At 35.7% G+C, this 14,804-nt stretch overlaps 1 protein-coding gene across 7 annotated transcripts in view; it reads left to right on the forward strand.

Moving 5' to 3' along the window:
- Positions 1–14,804, forward strand: part of LOC106874115 (uncharacterized) — a 164,398-nt gene that overhangs the window by 93,362 nt on the left and 56,232 nt on the right. The window contains exon 1 of one of the 7 annotated variants that reach the window (XM_089358592.1): positions 844–1,009. The exons of the other annotated variants lie outside the window; for them this stretch is intronic. The gene's annotated coding sequence lies outside the window, so the exon portion shown is untranslated. Of the gene's footprint in view, positions 1–843; positions 1,010–14,804 lie in introns of those variants that run through there. 7 annotated transcript variants of the gene reach the window in all.

Raw genomic sequence — 14,804 nt, forward strand, 5'->3', positions numbered from 1 at the left:
TCCTGTGAGATCGTGTGAATTTTCTGAGTCCTCTCACCCGCCTCCCGTTCGCCAGCGCGCATTTTTTTTTCTCATATTCGTTTACTGCATGTTTTACACCTATTACATTATTTTGTTTTTCATTTTTGTTACCGGGTGTCGAAGTGTGGTTACTGGATCGTGTGAATTATCCGAGTCTGCACCCTACCCCCCCGCGCGTAACAATTTTTTAAAAAAAATAGTGTACTAGACATAAAATAATGTGTAGTAAACGAATATGAATAAAAAAAAATTCGCCAACGAACGGGAAAGTGGTGAAAGGACTCGGAACATTCCTGATGTTAGATTTTTCGAGTCGTCTCCCCACCTCCCGTTCGCCAGCGCGCATTTTGTTTTTCATATTCATTTACTACGTATTGTTTTACACCTATTGCACATTTTTTTTTTGCTCGGTTCAAACACTAGAGTTTAATCATTCTATCAGTCTCTTTGCCGAATCGTTAAGTTACGGTGATGTAAACAGACTAACACTGATTGTTAATCGGTGGTGAGGGTCAAATACATCACACACACACATACCTATTTATCTACACACACACACACACACACACACACCCGGGGTTATAATAGAAGGCACTTGCTCAAGGTACCACGCCGTGGTACTGAACCCGTAACCATGTGGTTGGGAAGCAAACCTCTTACCACATGGTTGCGCTTGCTATGTTTGTATATCACCACTTTTTTTTTATTTCCACATAAAAGAAAAGGAAAAAGTACGAATATTCATGAAATAATTACCTGTCAATTATCTTTCAGCTCATATTTTAAATAGAGTATTTGGCAAGTAAAAGTCATTGAAAAGATTATGGCATTCTTAAAAGACAGATCTTATCAACGCCATTGTTGAAATATTTTGGACAGCTTTTATTTATAATTCAAATATTAGCTCGTTTCACTTCACATAATTACCGTCTGTTCTCAAAGAAAGCCTGAAATCATACGTAACCAACAGTATTCATGAAAACTGGTAGTAAGTTGGCTGAGTACATTTGTCGTATTTTTCTATTTCAAATTAAATATAATGGCAAACGAAATCACTGAAAGTTTTGTTTTTTTGAGTATAACTATAGTTTTAGTGCTTTCTCGACTTTATTTGTAATTCTCTTAATGATATATATTTTTAATGATAACAAGGCGGACTTTCGGAATAGTTGTCACACAAATTGAAATTTGTCAGTTTTTTCACTTTCCTTTTTTTCTCCCGAGGTTTTAGTCATGAAAAAGTGAGAGGGTTACGAACTATTTTTTCCTCTGGAAATGCGCATTGTGATGTAGAATACTATAACGACCAAAAAAACAACGAAAAAATTTCGAGGTGGCTGCTGTTCCAAAGGGCATGTTTGAAAAACAATGGATTAAAAAAAATTGTTACAAAACGTCTACTTCCAAATGTTTTGAAATGTAGAATTCTATTCAATGTGGACCCCCTCGCTTCAATAACGGAAACATTCCTATTTATGTGTGGCAGCTATTCTGAAAGTCTGGCGACAATTATTAGAAATGTATTCGGATGTTTAAGGTCACAATGAAGTAAATGACTTTTTTTTTTCTACTTATTATTTTAATTTTTTAAAGCAAAGAATGAAAAGCGGATCTTTGTGATTTGACGGGCAACACTTGTTTTCTTAACGAAACACTTTCAAACTTGGGACACTGGTAGAATGTGTCATACAAAACAACTTTTTCTCTTAGCCTTCTTAACAAAAAAATGTACATCGCAAGTTATTTCATGTTAAAGTTGTCGTATTTCTGTAATTTCAACCAATCACTGACGTCTATTCAGCTGAATACAGTCAGTGCTGGTCAGTCATAAAAATGTTATTCCCTGTGACATATTTCATCCTGTTTAATCGTAATTTATACGCATATATTGTTTATATAATAAATTACGTTGTGCGTATCTGTGTGTATATTTTTCCCATAACCTCACTCATAACCCTAACCCCAACCCTAACCCTAACTCTAAAACCCGAACCCTAACCCTAGGAAATGAAGCACTGGATGTGTGGAAAGTAGCTAGCTTACCAACCACATGGTTCAGGGTTCAGCCCCACTGCGTGGCACCTTGGGCAAGTGTCTTCTACTATAGCCTTGGGCCGACCAAAGCCTTGTGAGTGGATTTGGTAGACGGAAACTGAAAAAAAGAAGCCCGTCGTATATATGTATATATATGTGTGTGTGTGTGTGTGTGCGCGTGTGTGTGTGTCTGTGTTTGTCCCCCCAGCATCGCTTGACAACCGATGTTGGTGTGTTTATGTCCCCGTAACTTAGCGGTTCGGCAAAAAGAGACCGGTAGAATAAGAACTAGGCTTCCAAAGAATAAGTCCTGGGGTCGATTTGCTCGACTAAAGGCGGTGCTCCAGCATGGCCGCAGTCAAATGACTGAAACAAATAAAAGAGTAAAAGAGTAGCTCCAATAACAAGTGCAGGCAATATTCAAGTATTTTGATGGCTTTTTCCCCTTTGTTTACGAACAGTCTAGTTAATCGGAAATGTCAGAACTAACGGGGATTAATACCATATACACCGTCACAGCAGTTACTGTATTCAACTGAATAGACGTCAGTGATTAGTTGAAATTATCGAAATAAGACAATTTTTAACGTGAATTAACTTCGAATACAAAATTTATTATCTGTTCTATACCACAAAATATACAAGTATACAAAGTTTGAAAGTGTTTCGGTACCAAAAACACTACATAAAAAAATGTTGCCCGTCAAATCACAAAGGTCCTGAAAAGCAACCCATATCTTTTTAACCGTCAGAATTTATTCATGGTCATTACACAAAAAAAAACAAAAAAAAAAACAACAAATTATAATATTATTCTAATTGATAGTATCCATTATCATGAAAACATAAAATTAGTTGGCAGGATTCTTTTAATTGTTTCATTCATTTGACTACAGCCATTCAGAATTCTAGAGAATTGTACTGAAAGCCAGGGCTTTAGTCGAACAAATCGACCCCAAGACTTATTCTTTGTAAGCCTAGTTTATTCTATCAGTCTCTTTTGCCAAATCGTTGAGTTACAGGGACACAAACATACCATCGTCAGTTGTCAAGCAATGGCCGACACACACACACACACACACACACACACACACACAGATATGCGATTGGCTTCTTTCAGTTTCCACTCGCAAAGCTTTGGTCGGCCCAAGGTTATAGAAGACACTTGCCCAAAGTGCCATGCAGTGGGATACTCTGCTCACGTTTAACCTGCAGCAAATACAAATGGAAAGTATTTGTGAGAAAAGCTGTTATGGCTATGTGTTTAAAAATGTTACTTTTCAATCATGTGTTTTCGGGTTCAGTCCCATTGCGTGGTACCTGGGACAATGGCCTTCTAGTATAGCACTAAACTGACCAATGCCTTGTGAGTGAATTTGGTAGAAGGAAACTGTATGGAAGCCTGTCATATATATATATATATATGTATATATACACACACATACATGTGTGTATTTGTTTCCACCACCGCTTGATAACAGTGTTGGTTTGTTGACGTCCCAGTAACTTAATGGTTTGGCAAAAACAATCGATAAGAAGTACTAGATTTAAAACATGTACTGGGGTTGGTTTATTTGACTAAAACCCTTCAGAGTGGTGCTCCAGTATGACCACAATCCAATTACCGAAACAAGTAAAAGATCAAAGATAAACCAGCCTGTAACAATACAGATCAAACGTATATCCTGCATTGTGTTCCTTTTCATTTATCTTGCATAATTATACTGTGCAACAATGATCGGCAAATTATTGTTGAATGGTATGAATTTCTTTTCCTTTTTGAAACTAGAAAAAAACAAACAAACTATATTCTGACGTCATCATCATCATAATTAGAAATCTACACCTTTGAAAACATATCATCATCATCATCATTTAACTTCTGTTTTCCATGCTGGCATGGGTTCATAAAATTTCATTTCAAAATATGCAAAAGCACCCATGCCAGTGACATGTGAAATGCACTTGTACTGGTGACACATTTCATTTAACTGCTATGTAGTTAAAATGAAGGTCAACTCCATCCTGTATTTTTGAATCAGAAAAACCCCCCAAAAAACTAGGCAGTAATTCTTGGGGAAAAATAAACATAACACATTCACAGGATCCCTTGAATGAACTTTTTGTTATTGACATATGAAGTTCTGGTCAAACCATTTATACATCAAAGGACACTGGAATATATGCCACTCAGGATTCTAGAGAATTGTACTGAAAGCCATCATAGAAACTAATTCTCCAGAAATTCTCCATATTTAGAGGCAATTGTTTAGCTGTGTGGTTAGGAAGCTCACTTTGCAACCATTTGGTTTTAGGTTCAATCCCACTGTGTGGCATACCTTAGGTGAGTGTCTTCTGCTATAGCCCTGGGTCAACAATTACCTTGTGAGTGAATTTAGAAACTGTAGGGAATCCTGTCATATATATCTTCATCATTTAACATCCATTTTCCATGCTAGCATGGGTTGGACAGTTTGATAGGAGCTGGGTAGGTAGAAGATTGTACCAAGCTTCACTGTCTGTTTTGGCATGGCTTTTACGGCTGGATGACCGATTGGCTGAAAAGTTCATAGGCTAATCAAGATACTCTCATGGAATGTAATCAAATGAGGTTTATTTTTCAACATAATCCCTCTTGTGCTCTACACGCTTCTTCCATTGGTGTTGCAGTGTTTTGGATCCCAATGAGGAAGAAGCTTTCATCCTGTTGGTCAAAAAAGTCATCAGAAACAGATATCATCACTATGATACTGGTTGCGAGCCAAGTGTTTTTTCATGCTGGGGAACAGATGATAGTCAGGAGAACAGGAAGGCTAATCAACCAGTTCAAAGCCACAGTCATATGCAGCAGCCATTGAAATTAAGGACTAGTGTGGTGAAGCATTTCCTGATGAAAGAGTACCCCTTTTGTCAATTTTCCTGGGCATTTTGTCTTCATAGCCTTTTGTAACTACCTCAGCATTGATGGTGTGGCCCTTTTTGAATATAGTCATTAAATACAATGCCTTTTGCATTAAAAAAAAAACTGAGGTCATCACCTTCCCTGCAGATGAAATGACTTTGGCCTTCTTTGGAGCAGGTGAGGAGGGTGTTCCACTGCATAGATTGTCTCTTTATCTCAGGCTCAAAGTGATGAACTCGACACAAATCTTGGGTTAAAAAATGCTCATTGAAACCAGCAAGATCTGCCTCAAACAAATGTCAGATTTTCCCATGATGTGATCTGCCTTATGTGCTTTTGATCAGCTGCAGAAGATATGGTACCCACCAAGCAGAAACCTTCGTCACACCAAGTTCATTGTGTAGAATATTCTCAACTCTCTCATGGGATATACTAATAGCATTGGCTATATGATTTATAGTTGTCTGCCTGTCATCCATCACCATGCAGTGAACACAATCAATATTTTCCTCAGTGGCCCCTCAGGATGTCCAGACCTTGGGTCCCTTCCCCTCCTAAATTCAGTTTCCCACTTTTGCACTTTTGATAAAGCTGGAACATTGTATCCTAATGTAGTAATCATGTCAGCCTGACTGTCCTTGGGGAGTGGGGTAGGGGTGGGAGCTAAACCGTTTTTCTGCAGGTGTATGATAACACCATGATGCCAGATTTTGTCCATTTTCAAGGGAAGTCACTATTAGTTACTTTTGAAGTCTTCTTTGAACAGTGAGATGTCAGTTTACCTAGAAAGAAACAATTCAGTTATCAATAAGAATATTTGAAATCAATACATGTAAGATTTTACAGTTCTATCAACACTCCTTCATAGTCACCCTTATATTAGGTGTGTGTTTGTGTTTGTCCAGTCCACTGTTTGGTTTATTTACACCTCTGTAACTTAGAAGTTCAGCAAAAGAGACTAGTAGAATATGTACCAGACTTAAAAATAAGTGCTGTAGTCAATTTGTTTGACTAAACTCATTAAGACAGTGCATTGCATGGCTGTAATCTGATGATTAAAAAAAGTTAAAGGTAAAAGCCTTCTCTTCATAAATGTGGTAATTGCAACAAACTCAATTACTTTACAACAGATACCTACTCAGAACAAAGTGGTGGAGTGCTGAAGACACTCTTGATTTTACCATGCTTTTAAATCCTTCAGTATATCTGTTATTGTCAGGTGTTCAAATATTTTAACACTGTTTAACCATTTAGCATTTAATCTGACCAGATCCAACCTCTCGCGCCTACCCTGCAATGCTATTCTAAAATTATACAAACACAACATTGAAATCTTGAAGTTATAAGATAATGTGTGAATAATTCAAAACAATGTGAATAAATAAGCTTAACATTTGACAGAGTAATCTGAATACTAAGCTGTTAGTGACTAAGTAACTGAGATCAGATAGCTACACTAACAGACTACACCTGGTACTTTAAGGTAATCCTTGCTAATTTCAAAAATACCATGAACTGGATAGATAAGCAGGAATTATGTAGTTTGCAAGCAACTATATTTTCTTCAGAATTGTATGTTTTAAATATCAGAGTTCATGATCCCACAAAAGAATTGCTTTTTTTCCTTCAAAATTTGTATACCTTTAATTTATTGCCCACTCCCCCCACAACCATTGTAAAAAAAATAACAACAAAAAACAAATATAATAGTAATTCAGAATTTTATTTTTGCATTATTGCTATCTTGGATGTTAAAGAAAAATTAAATATATCCTTAGGTAAGTTGATATTGTATATGTCTAGTTTTGAAATGATTGGTGAAACAAAATATGAAGGTTGTTTAGAAGAATAATATAATAATAGTGAGGCAAGTTTTCTCAAGAAACCTTTTCTCAAAAAAAATTAATGTTGAAACTACTTGGTTAGTTAAGCAAGAAAGGTATGTACACCAGCTGGCACATTTAGCTGCAGCTTATATACATTACAGAAACAGATGACTCTAATGACATTCAATCTCACTTTGACATCTATGGGTGAGTCCACTTGTATTACAGGTAAAAAGAAAAAAAAAGTTATGCAGTTTAAAAATCATTTCTTTCTACCAAAAAAAAAAAATACTTAAGAAAACTTGTTACTGCTACTGCCTCCCCCACTACTTTTTTTATATATGCTATTCAGAGGAGTTGAGATCTTTGTTGGCCATAAAAATTGTGGTGAACATTCTCTGCCAATCCCCAAATCCATACCTCCTTTCATTTTCTGCTTATCTGCAAAGCTATACCTCTTTCTCTAGCTTGACAATCAGTAAAGAGCTAGCAAAAAAAGAATAAAAAAGTCTTACAGTTTTTATTTTTTTATCTCTCAGTTCAGATCTTGCCAATGTTGGCCTTGCCTTTCATCCTTCTAGAGTCGAGATTCCAGTTAGATACTGAGGCTGATTAAATTGGTTGTCATTTCTCCATAATATTTGTGGTCAGCCAATGTTAGAAATTGTTGTTGTTGTTAGTCTCTTTGTGAATTTGAATCTATGATCTGGTTGAAAATGAAGTTATTTTCATCACACACTTATTTAAAGAAGGTAAAAAAAAAGAATCACAACTTCTCATTTTTTTAATAACTTCTATGGCTTTCTGGGTTAGTGTCAATAATTAAAGTTTGTTTTTCTCAGTCAATATTAATTGTGATAAACTACTGTTGCTAGTCTAGAAGGCAATCCTTTACTGTAAAATGGTATATTTGCTTGTCTATTGAAAATAGAGTAACATCTGTATGAAACATGGAGTGCCATTAAAATACCAGTTTATTTGTAATTTTTTTTTCTAAGTCAAGGAACAAATAAATATTTCCTAGAAAATACAGAGATCTCTGTTGTAAATCAAAGTGGGAATAAATTGATTATTAAACTGAGCATTGGTTGTCTGCAGATTATAAAAATATCTCAAGGTATACACAATTCATTGTGGTTTATTTGTCTGATAAAAGTGTCATGTAAATTCCAGAGACTAAAGAAGCACTCAAATAAATAGAAAGTAAAAAAGTAATTAAAAAAATATATAAATAAATGAGATAAAAAAAAGCATGAGTAAAATAAAATAAAGTAATAAATGGACAAAAGAAAGCAAAAATGATAATCTTATGTAGTTTCTTTACATCTTTTAATGGGAATATTACAATTAAATTTACGATAGAATAAAATTTAACTTGTTCAGATGAAAGCATGGAATATGAGATAAGAAACAGAACAAAAAACAAATTAGACATCTTATAATTAATTACTGAAGAAATTAGCAATTAGAGAATTGTGGAAGAAATTTTTAGATGAAAGAAATTTCATTGTAATTGTTTTTATTAAATTCTGTTACATCAAAAAGCAAAAGTGTTATACTATTCCTTCATTTTATTTCTATCATTGTTAAATTGAGTTCACATGTAGCATTTAATACATTTCTTGTTTTAATTTATAGTAAGGAAGGCAAATAACCAGAATTGGTAAAGTATTGGATAAAATGCCTTCTAATATTTCTTTATAGATGCAGGTATAGCTGTATGGTGAGAAGTTTACTTTCCAACTACATGGGTCTTGGTTCAATTCCACTGGATGGTACCTAGAGTTTCTTCTATAACCCTGGGGTGGCCAAAGCTTTATGAGTGAATTTAGTAGATGGAAACTGAAAGAAGCATGTTATATATATGTGTGTGTGTGTGTGTGTTACTATCTCCCTCTCTTGACATTGCATGATAGTTGTGAGTGTCATTGTCATGCAAGTAGTATCCTTCATTTCTGGTTTTCTGTAAAAACACGTCTGGTGTGTTAGCAATTCTGCTAGCTGTACATGGTTACATATTCTAAAGAGGAGATGCAGTTGATTACATGAAATCCACAATCCTAGAAAAAGGAAATGCATAGAAGATTTCTGTAGTTTTTCGAACTCTGAGCATAAAACGATGTAATGAAATATGGTATTTTGTCTGGCACTCTTCAGACTCTGTTATTGCATTACTCTTGCAAATCAAAAATAATACAAAATCCCGAAAACAAAAGTTGTTTTTTTCACAGTACATGACTTGTAAATTCTAAGTTCTAAGTTCTCTCTGTGCAACATGGTCCCCTGCTACATGAATTTCAAGCAACTTCAGTAAATTATTCTTTTCAAAATGCTTCTCTCTAGATGGGTCTGTCTATAGTAATCATATTTTGAATTCATTCTTCACATACCAACAAAACCAATCATCTCTGTGATCCCTTTTTTCAACCTACTCTCTTTACATATTATCTTACAGCTAACTGATATTCCTGGTAACAATCCAATGAAGGAGTCATTCGACTTACTAGAAATAGAAGCCAAATCTTCAAATTACATCCTGTAATTTTAAAAAGAAAAAGTTGTGTATCACAAAGATAAGATGATCATGGCTTGAATGCCCTTAATCATAAGTCTGGTCTGCCAAGGCTCACCTGGGGCTAAATAACACTTTTGATAATGAACCAATGAGAGAGCCCTTACATAGTGACTTGATCTTCATATGGAAACAATCTTTCTCAAATCACACTCTTTACAATGGAAGGGTTTATTGGATAATATAGTTTTAGATACACTATCTAGGAACTAAAATGATATGGTTAAAGGTGGAATATCTTTATTAATAGGTCTGCTTAATCAGGTCTGGTCTGGAGATAAACTGCTACTGCTACTACTTTGGAGAAACCAGTAAAAGAACTAACATGTTGTCACCCAACTTGCTCAGGATAGAAGCCAATTCTCACCATCCTCCACTCCTTTTGACAGGGGTGTCTCCTTCTTCTCATGACTTTCTCAAGCGGATACGTGCCTACAACTGTGCGTTCCAAATGACTTCCTTTGGCACCAACATCATATGAGATGGGCATTTCAAGCCCTCCTTTAAAGTGCAGGGGCAGATTTACCATAGAATTGGTTCCCTGCAGCCGCATGACACTGCCTCGCCTCAGTTTCTTCAGCTCTACTTCGTGGGAGACTATGCTATACTTAACAAACAGTTCATGGCAACGCCGGGTACGCCTGCTAGTTTTTTTTTTTTAAATCCAGAAATTTTTCATTAGTTATATTTTTAAATATTATTTTGGAAATTTACATAATGTGGGTTAAGTAGTTATCAGCGATTCCATTAAAAGGTCAATGAGATAAAAGATTATTTCCCTACCCCCTCCTATCTGAACTACAGACTTCATAATTTAGTCCTAAACTTTAGTATATGTTCTGTTTTTCTTTTGAAATTAAATTTCAAATATTTTTCTTGAGATGGAATGAAAATATTTCAAATCTGATGATGGGGAGGAATATTTAGAATTTACTTCCTGTTTACTACAACACACCCAGTTCCTTGGTGAGAGCACGAGCACTAATGCAAGCGCGCACACACACACACACACACACACACACACACACACACACACACACGTACACACACGTACACACACAGAGGCAAGTGGTAAATTGGCAGCAATAGAGCATCAAAGTGCCTTGAGGTTTTTATTTCAGTTCCTTGCATTCAGAGTTCAAATCTTACTGAGGACCACCTTGCCTTTTATCCTTCTCAAGTAGATAAATAAGGTAGTGGTTGGGTTGGTTGGATCATTAGTTTCAGATGAGGTACCTTGTGTGTTTGTTTCAGCCTTGTGTGTTTGCATTCTAAGTTCAAATTTTGTGGTGGCCTCCTTGGTTAATTTCCTTTGACCATCTCATTTCTTCATTTAGCACCACTACTTGGCCATTGGGTACCTCCAATGATGTTTACTCTGTTGTTGCACATATTTGAGGTTTGAGTTAGATATCCTTAAACCCAAGACTTAACTTCAGAAGCCCTGAAAAAAGTCCAAAGCACTTCCTTCCCTTTTGACTAAGTTATATATAAAAAATATAAAAGATGGGTGTTCAAAGCCTGGAATGTTGACAGATTGATTTATTTGAGCTGTTACATATCATTGACATGCCCTTTAGCATTCACATTATTCTGTCAAAAGTAATGCTTTTTATTCACTTAGTTTTGAATTAATCATGTAGCTTTGAAATGTTGATGAGGTAACTGTTAATTTTTAGAATGATATTGTAGGTTTGGTGTGAGAGGCTAGATCTGGACAGTGTAAACATAAAACAAGTAGAATGTTTTAACTGGATATGGCCAGTTGAAATACTAAAGGGTTAACAACAGAAACAAAGGTGCATGTGCATACTCACACAAACTCATATGCATAGACACACTCAAACATGCACACACAAGGAAGCAGAGGTACACACACATACATACATACACAAACACACAAGCATGCATACACACATAAACATGAATATACAGAATGCATGCAAACATACATACACATACGTACATACCAGTGGTGTGCAGTTGAGACATTCACTGCATGTCTGTTAATTTTTATATAACTCAAAAATCAATTTAAGAATGTAATATATTTATAACCACATTGAAAAGTTGTCCAAATCATTGGAAACTGAGTTAAAATAGTTACTTTGTTTCAAAGGAAACCCATCCAGATTGATACTTTGCTGTGTTCCCATTTTGCTTCCACTAGGCATGCTTAAAGCAAAACACATATGAAATCTTTGTCCACCCCCACTTTCCTATCTTTCAATAACTATCATTTCAATGCCTGTAAGATTCTTTTTTATCTCAACAAAATAACTATGGAAGGCATGCTTTCAGAAAAATGCACGTTTTAGCTTCTCCTCCCTTTCTATTAGTTCTTCTTTGTCAACAATTCTTTGTAATTGATGTCGCTAATGCAACAGGCTAAATGGTTGAATGGGTTTGACTTTTTAACCTGTAAAAATTCTGACCAAAACATATCAACAATCCTTTAATTCTTAATTAGTCAGCTCAAATGTTGCCATGATTTTGGAATAACTCTTTTGCTCTGTCCTAAGTTTTGAAATTATTATCATTAACCATCCTCTCTATTGAACAAAAAAATTTCTGAAGTCAGAAATATAATTAATCTTTTGTTGATTAATCTTTTGTTGATTTACTAAAATTATCTTTCTATTTTGTTGAAACTGATTTACAATTCACTATTGCAGTAAAATGAGGTTACACTGTGACAAAGTGAAATTAAAGTGTTCATTTTTTTTTTTTATAACTGAAAAAATGAGAAGAAAAATCAACTCAGAGCAGTCATGAAACTGCTGGGACTACTTCCATCATGGTTGTTTGAATCAGAGTTGACCAATAGCTAACAGTAGTGACACTAACATGTGTCATATTGATTTCAAATTTTGGCACAAGCCAGCAATTCCAGGGGAGAGGTAGGTCAATTACATTGCCCCCCCCCCCCCTCCCCAGAACTCAACTAGTACTTATTTTATCAACCCCCAAAAGGATAAAAGGCAAAGTTGATCTGGGCAGAATTTGAACTCTGAACATATTGACAGACAAAATACCGCTAAGCTTCTTGCCCAGCATGCTAATGATTCTGTCAGCTTGCCACTTTTACTAACATCTGTCATATTCCCAGAAAAATGTGGTACCTTATGGCCTCCAGCAAAGAAAACATTGCTTTAGTATGATAACCACTATGTTTTAAAGGTCATTGTTTAAATCTCAAAATGATATTTGGAAGAAATTAAATATTTCTTGACCGTTGGCCTTTTTTTTTTTAATTAGACTTATATATATATCAAGATTAAAAACGAGGTTAATTTACAGAATGATTATTTTTCTGTGAAGAAATTTTATAGAATTTGGTATCCCAGGGAGAAGCTCACATTTATTTATTGTTTGCGAGTAAGTCTCCCAACAAACCCAGTAGGAATTGGCATAATAATCAATCCAGTTGAGAATAGTATTTTATGAAATAAATAAATAAATAAATAGTGGAGAACCTCTTGTAATCAAAGCTTCCATTGGTAGGTAAATGTATTTTGTATCCACTTGGTGATTTGAGGGAGTTATACAGAAATTGTTTTGTTGGTGATTATTTAAAACCCATGGGAGGATATTAGCCATTTCTGTTCCAAGCTAGATGAAACAGGCCATTCAGATTAAGTATCTTTATCATGAACTCTGTATAAACAATGAAGTCTTTTTGACTGACTGGGCCGGTTACACCCTTGTGACACTGTAAATAAATCTCACAATCTTTGAAATTGCATATTATAAATTTCAACTGTATTAAACAGAGTTTGAAAAAAAAAAAAAGAATAATGATGATTCCAAATTTTGACACAAGGCCTGTAATTTTGGTGGAGGAGGTAAGTTAATTACATCAACCCCAGCACTCAGCTGGTATTTATTTTCTTCATCATCATTTAATGTCTGTTTTCCAGGCTGACATGCATAAATGAAATAGGCACAAGGCTAGCAAGTTCAGAGGAGGAGGATTACATTGATCCCAGTGCTTGACTAGTACTTATTTTATTTACTTAGAATGTAAAAACAGATGAAATACTTAGTACTAAGCATTTTGCCTGGCATGCTCACAATTCTGCAAGCTCACCAACTTAACGTTAATAATACTAAAAGCACAAAGCCTGAAATTTTGTGGGAGGAGACTAGTCAATTACATCGACCCCAGTGTTTCACTGGTACTTAATTTATCCACCCTGAAAAGATGAAAGGCGAAGTCAACCTTGGCAGACTCAGAGCGTAAAGACAGATGAAATGCTACAAAGCATTTTATCTGGTGTGCTAACAATTCTGCAGTCTCACCGCCTTAATAATAATAACTTGAAATCAAAACTGAACTCAAAGAACATTGTGACTGCCATCAACACTATAGTGCATCCATCCTGAAATGGACACAAGTGGATATTAACCAACTCAATTGCACTACCTGAAAAACAATGATAATACATGGTGCCCTCCACCCTAAGGCTCTACATGAAGAGGGGTAAAGGTGGTTGTGAGATGATTAGTGTACAGGAGTGCATCAACAGTGAAATATTCTGCATGGCAGAATATTTGGTAAACAGCAAACAAGACCTGCTACTAATGCAGAAGGATTTACCAAAAAATGGACTTGAGAGTGCTTGTGAATTCCAATGACGAACAGCCAGTGAGAGAGAAGAGACCCTACTCTGCATGGTATTACATGGTCAGTTCTACCATGAAACTAACAACTTAAAAGACCAGGAAGCATCATGGTGACCTAAAAAAGAATACTGAAAGCCTAATCATTTCTGCCAAGGAATACTCAATGAAAAGGGATATGTATCACACAAGTGCAATGAACCTCTGCAGAATGTGTGGGAAGAGGGTCAAAAGCGTGGTTCACTTTGTGAATGCTTGTGAAAGTCTTGTGCAGACACGACAAGGTAACCCAAAACCTTCACTGGCTACTGTGTTAGAAGTATGGGTACAAGGTAACGGGTGCTTGATACCAACATACACTGAAAAAGGTAATGGTAATGGATGAACAGGAGAAGGCAAAAATCCTCTGGGACTTTGACTTCCAGACAGACAAGGTATTAGAGCACCAAAAGCCGGATATAGTAACCTTTTGGAGGGACAAACAAGAGTGCTGAATAATTGACGTGGCAGTGCCAGGAGATCAACATTTCCTCATCAAAGAAAGAGAAAAGATTGATAAATATGGAGACCTGAGATTTGAGATCGCTAAGATGTGACAGCTGCAAGAGTCAAACATAAAGGTTGTCCCTATTGTTATTGGACCATTGGGTTCAATACCACCAAACCTGAAAAAACATCTGGAAACTTTAAAAATACCCTACCATCTAAGTGTATTGCAAAAATCGGCATTACTTGGAGCTGCTCGCATATTGTGTAAAGTACTGTCTGTCTGAGGGCCTTGTTGTGACTTGACAGACAGTACAAACCCCTGGTAGACACAATACCT

The sequence above is a fragment of the Octopus bimaculoides genome, chromosome 10, assembly GCF_046866305.1.
Source record: "Octopus bimaculoides isolate indiv1 chromosome 10, ASM4686630v1, whole genome shotgun sequence".
In the NCBI taxonomy this organism is placed as follows: Eukaryota; Metazoa; Mollusca; class Cephalopoda; order Octopoda; family Octopodidae; genus Octopus; species Octopus bimaculoides.